Source organism: Haplochromis burtoni, unplaced genomic scaffold, assembly GCF_018398535.1.
Source record: "Haplochromis burtoni strain Fernald_Lab_line unplaced genomic scaffold, NCSU_Asbu1 Contig_25, whole genome shotgun sequence".
NCBI lineage: Eukaryota > Metazoa > Chordata > Actinopteri > Cichliformes > Cichlidae > Haplochromis > Haplochromis burtoni.
In genome coordinates, this window is record NW_024582386.1 from 3,443,832 (window position 1) to 3,450,295 (window position 6,464).

Consider the following 6,464-nt stretch of genomic DNA (forward strand, 5'->3'; position numbering starts at 1 on the left):
ACTTGGCAGCACATGGTTTAAATAGATACCCATGTGATCCTTGGAGATTGTCTATTTATTTCCTCAACTTTCCTTTTAAACCGCCAAGACAAACAGCAGCTAAATATGAAAATACACACAGCGTGATGGAAAACATCGTCTCAGTGGCAAAAGTTATGTTATCAAATATGTTGAACGGTGCATGATGGGCAGGTTCTCTGACATGTCTATATGCACATGTAATATCCTCAATGCCCACGTTTAGTCTGTTTGTCCCTGCTCAAGGTCTCGGGATTATTAAAGGTCAAACAGTCCCACGCATTGTTTTTTTGTTTGTGTTGGTCTCAGGTCACTGGATAGGGGAGTCTCTGCAGGGTCGGACCAAGAGGAGGGCTCGCCCCCGCTGCTTATATAAACAGCATCATTAATTATCCAATCAGATCTCTCGGCACAATGGACCCTGTGCACATAAAGCACAGCTCTGGAAAAGGCCTTTGCTCTGCTGTTTTCTGCATGACTGTGCCTTTACTTGGTGCATACACACACACACACACACACACACACACACACAACACACCACACCCACATACACACACACACACCACACCACACACCACACAGTAACATATGGCAGCATGGGATGGGCAGGTCTTGTCCTTTACACAAGTGTTTTGTTGTGTCAGACTTTGAGCAGCAGTGCAATAAAACACCAGCCAGTCTGCTCATCATGCTGGTGATGTCTTTAGGTCAATCTAAAGCTAAAAAAAACCACTTCTGCAGAGATCATAATGCAGTTGTCTTCAGAGGCTCTTCTTTATCATCTGTAGCTTCTTTTCACATATTAGATTAGATTGTTAAGCTATAAGAAAGTATTTTGCTCAATTGCTTACTTAAATGAGACAGTATTTATAGATTTAGTCCATATTACTGTGTAAAATATCCTGTTAACACCCAATATTTCAATCATACGATCCTGAGAAAAAGATCTTAAAGCTTTCAGTAATGTCACAGATGGCATATGGTCCATCAGGGCTCCAGACAGCTGTAGCCAAGCTACTGATCCTCCACTTCAGCTATAGGACAGATGAACCCTCAGTAAGGGTTACCCGCTCACTTTCTAACACACACACACACACACACACTATAGCGCATGGACACATAACACAGTGGCAGATGAGACATGCGGAGTCAGTGTCAGCAGCTTCAGGACCACAGTTATGAACAGTGAGTTCATAAATCTGAGCAGTATTTCATTCCACGGCAGCACTTTTTTTTAAAAATGGGAACATTATAAACCACAAATACATTAATGCATCAACATACTTTTCATTTTTATGCTTCACTGCTAATGAACAAGAAATTAAAACCTATCATCCAGTGATTTGTGGTTAAAGTAACTCATACAACCTTTTCAGTAGCGAAGCAAAAGAACATCCAAGGCTAGAAATATTTTTTAAGAAAAAACACACACAAAAAAAACCCCACAACAACAACAAAAACATAAAAACAAGGGCCAAATCTTGAACTGTAATTAAGGTGAACCAAACTTTTAGCTGCTTACACACGTGACTTGATCACTTTCCTTCCCAAGACTGAACTTTGACACATTGTTGCAACACCCAGCAGATAATTCATTCTTCAGTGCGTCTCTATAAAAGCCCTCTCAGCACCATTTTTCCTGTGTTACACAGTCCTGACTATTCTCTCAGCTGTTTGAAAAAACTAAAAAACATTAAGCTCGATTTTTAAGGGGGAGTGGGTTGGATCATGTATAACACCTTACAGGTGTCCAGTGAGGACTGCACCTCAGCAGGTGAGTGAAGAGATTACTGGTGTCTGGAGCGGCCACTCCACCTGAACCCAACAACCCTCCATTAAAAAAAAAAAAGACAAAACAGCCTTCCGTTGATATTAATGTAGCTCTAATGTGCCCAACACACCCTTAAGATACATATGTCGTAACAGCAAAGGCTTGACTAACCAATGCTCTGCAATACATCTAAGTAATTATACAGAGAAAGACTAAAAACATGGAAGGTGATGACAATCCTCTGAAAGAGAGCTTAAAAGTTTCCTCTTCTTCTGTTTAAAGTAACTTGATAATAGTGTAAGCCAGACTGTGACGCTCAGGCTGCACCTGCCTGAGAGCTGCTGCTGAAAAGTGCAGAGAAACAGAAACTGCTGTTACCTTGAGTTTAGAGAGAAATCCTGGTTTTGTAATCCAGTAAGAAACAGCTTATTTACTGCTGGTGTGCTGCTCAGGAAGTCCCTCACAGGTAGAGAGAGTTTAGGTAAAAGGTCAGGCTCCTTTTCTCTGTTCCAAACTCTCTCACAGGATCTGCTCTGTCAGTCTCGGTCTTCTCTATATACAGGCAACAAGCAAGCGTAACCACTCCCCCCTCCAGCCTCTGGCTTGTCCCCTGCTTCACTGCCTCTCCCTCAGCAGCTCACATTCACGCACGCCTTTCCCTGTGACTCCCACAGGTTGACTATCTCTGCGTGCTTTTCCTCTTCTTATCAGACTGGAGCCTGCATAGTGAACTGGCTCTCTGTTCACGTCACTGCTTCTCTCATATTTTCTTCCCACTGTCGCTATCAGTAGCCATGACTTCCCCCTTCTTTATCTGCGACTTTTCCCCAATCCCCACACAGGGCCAAATCCACTTGAGGTGGACGCCATTGCACGCCCCCTAGTGGGGGTAACCAGTGTGCTGAAAGTCCGCTTTCCTTAAGTTTATGAAAGTACATAAATGACATAAATGCTTCTGCAGAAGAAGACTGAATAAGGTTTTACTGAAGTGTTGCTGTGGCCCAGAAAGACCCAGCTGACCACTTTTGGGCTGATCAATAAGCTAAAAGCTGAATCAATAACTGTGACACCACATGGTGTTGGACAGGGTGGGTGAGGCTTCCCCAGAAAATGAAAGAAAACACTGAACACACAAAGGCTATGCTTTGCTTTGCATACATTTATTATTGAATATTTAGAAAAACAAATGAAAACATTGCTTTATTACTTAAAAATATTCATAAAACATACAATCGTTTCCCATTTATTAAGTAAGTAAGAAAAGATAAATCAAAGAACCTTCTATTAGTACAATAACAACTACTAATATAATATATAATATAATAATGATGATGATGATGATGATAATGATGCCTGTTAGCTACAGAGGCGCTGCTTGCTGCCAGATGAAGCAGGTAACTACTTAGGGCTCCAGGCCATTTTTGAAGGGTTTGGGACTGATATAATTAAAAGTACAGCAGTGGCATGTGTAAAGTTTTCTGTGACAATAGGAGAGCCCTGACCTCCCTAAGGAGGTCATTCCAGCTGCAAGTGGCATGTGCGATTCTGTTTACACAAACCCAATGACAAAAACAAAAGCTATTCAGTGAAAATGAAGAGGAGTGATCCATCTGGGAGTGAGAAAGAAAGAGGGTCAACAGAGGAAGAGGAGAGAAAAGCAAGACAGAGGCGAGCGAAGGAGACAATAATGATTAAATTTAAGGTTAGATAACTAAATATTGCTAGTTTAGCCTTTACTGTGGAGGAGAGACGCTCGCGTGTACGGAGGAGTGTTGGAATGAATGTGAGGCTGTATGTGTGTCTGCAAGCTGGAACATGTTAAATCTGTGGTCTTATTCAAACTGTGAAACACTGTAACTATATGATTTTTAATAGTGCCATACGAATAAAGTTATTATTATTATTACCAAAATAAAGAATAAATGGTCTCTGCCATTTACAGTGTACTTTTTACATGTGTTTTCATAAGACTCTTCTTGTTTTTGGTAATGTTTGCATCAGGTTACTTACTAAATAAATGAGGTGAATGCTGGTCCGAAGGGCCACTGTAAACTTTTGCCTAGATGGCCAAAAGGGCTCTAGACTCATCACTGGTTAGCTGCTGAGCTGCAACAGTTAACTTAATCAAATAATCAGTCCAAAGGGAAACTTCAGCATAATTTAATAACTGTTTTATAAGACAAATAAGCTAATCCTCTCTCAATATAAATATTAACTGGTTTACTAAAACAAATTATTATTATTATTATTATTATTATTATTATTATTATTATTATTATTATTATTATTATTATTATTATTATTACATTAGACTGTAGAGAAAAGTGATTACTGTCTAATTTAAATAATTTAATTTAAAAAAATGATCCGGGTAAGCCTCAGCAGAAAGCCCACTGGGATGGTTTTCTTTATTACATAATATGCTGTAAGATTACCTCACTTGGCAAATTAACATTTATAGTCATAAGAAAAATTAAGAATTTAGAAAGCAATAAAACACAAAGTTAATCACCACTAAAACAAAGCAATTCATGTTGCATTTTGAAAAATAGCTTGGGGCATCTTTGAATGTGAGCCAAACGTGGCTTTTACAGTTTCTTTGAAAAACATTTTTTACTGACTTCAGAGATTTTTGTCAGCCTTTACTTCCTGATTGGAGCGTGTCTATGCGCACGCCATAGTCTTTTGTCCAGCCTGTGCCAGTCATCCCCAAGATTCAAAGCGGCTTCTCTAAATTACACATCATATCTGAAAAGCTTTCAGACGGCTTCTGTCACTGATGTGAGCAAAGATGAGGCCGTTCTGCTTCTGCTTTCCAGACAACTCGGTAATTATAGCTATAACATCTCTTACACAACCTCATACCTTCTGAAGAAAGGTGCTCGGAGCGATGTATACCTCTGTTTCACAGTCATCGCCTTCTCAGTCATTATCATACCTCTTTACTGTACATGCTGTTTGCCTTTTAGTGATGATTGACTCATTGGCGCTAACATGCAAGGAATGCTGTTTTGCACACATATTGGTAGCTGCAGAGTAGCATACAAAAGCTTGACTGTAGCAATCTCCAAGAGAAGGTGTGCATGTGTGTGTGTGTCTGTGTGTGTGTGTGGACCTCCCTGAAAATAAGACCCCTGAGTCAGGCATCAATAGATGAGGAAGCTTGCGTGTGATTCATCAGTGAAGACGAGGATACTAAATCATCTTGGACGGTTGTTAGAAATGTATTTCACAAGATCTGTAGGTGGTGTGTTGCAAGCCTCGTGTACGCGTGTACATTTAACACAAAGGCCTGACCCAGACTGCAGTGACTCAGGCCTTAAGAAGACCTCTAGATGTTTAACCGTGACACATAATCTGTCAGAGGAAGAAGCAGAAAAAAGCAACCCTAAACCGATCAGCAGTGCTTCTGTTTGTGAGGTCATTTCCCGAAAATAGACTGAACTGTGGAGGCTGAGGCCACACGTGTTAACAATAGAGGCTATACATACTCACGGAGCTGTCAGAGCGCGCAGTCAAGGGGAAAGCAGCACGTTTGCACACATGCTGACACACACAATCAAACACGCACTCACAAAAAGGAGTTGTGTGTGCATTTTGAGCGATTTGCTCTGTATTTTCCTGACAAGAACCTTCAGGAAGAATCAATGATGCTGGAGCTGACAGGCGCATGACAGCAGCCAGTCACAGACGCATGCACACATGCTCATCCTGAGGAACAATCCCCCTCTTGAGCTTTGCCTCATAATCCTCCCATGACACTACGCAGCAAGGCCAGATATACCAGCTGCACTGTGTCGGGGTGGAGGTCTGCACTTCTGACCCTGCGAAGGAGTGGACATGTATCCATCTCCATTTCTCTGGAGCATTTCCTGTTCCAGGAAGGAGCAGGACATGTGGTTGATAGTAAACAAGAATGGGTGTGCTGGCAGCACACATCAGCGAAGTACAGAGTGTGTCAGCAGTGTCTCTGGGTGTTTTTGAGGCAGTCAGTCATAGGTGTATGGAAAAAATCACCCACATGTCAGTGTTGATGAGAAGCACAGACGCTTGGAAGAATTTCACTGTACTGTTTGTTCTTCTCTGCAGCTGCACAGGGAGCATTGGACGTATCTTTGTTCGGTGGCTACGTATCTTACAGAGCTTGAAGATTATGATTCTCTCTATCATCTACTGGTTCGGGTCACTTTCAGTCTCAGATTCCTACTCGTGTAAAACAGATCTGGAGGGATCTATATCTCCATTTGCACTAAAACACTGGCTCACGGTCAGTTGGTGTTGGAGCAACAAGGGTGAAAAAGGAAGACATTTACTGACATTTAAGTTTTTAACTGTGGAAACTGTGGAAAGAGGATGTGAAAACGATTGACTTTAAATGAACAGCAACTATTGTCTATGTTTCCATTACTGGATTGATTTGACTCAAATATGAAGCCCTTTAAAAAAAACTCATATTAAGAGTTACCTGAGGAGCTCTTTCCAGAGATTTTTAAAATTAGAATAATTTCTCCACAAATGGAGGTAAATATAAGTTTTACAATCAGCTCAAAAATTTCTCCTGAGGGGAATGAGAAACTTCCCAATAAAATTTGTTCACTGTCCTAAATTTCTTGGTAATATATCTGATAGCTACCAAGAAATGTCTCCAAATTAGGAGAACCACAGATATCTGGAA

At 40.8% G+C, this 6,464-nt stretch overlaps 1 protein-coding gene across 1 annotated transcript in view; it reads right to left on the reverse strand.

The window, feature by feature from the left end:
* Positions 1 to 2,373, reverse strand: part of tinagl1 (tubulointerstitial nephritis antigen-like 1) — a 23,366-nt gene extending 20,993 nt beyond the window's left edge. The window contains exon 1 of the mRNA XM_005917401.3: positions 2,168 to 2,373. The gene's annotated coding sequence lies outside the window, so the exon portion shown is untranslated. The remainder of the gene's footprint in view (positions 1 to 2,167) is intronic.
* Positions 2,374 to 6,464: the final 4,091 nt, after the last annotated feature.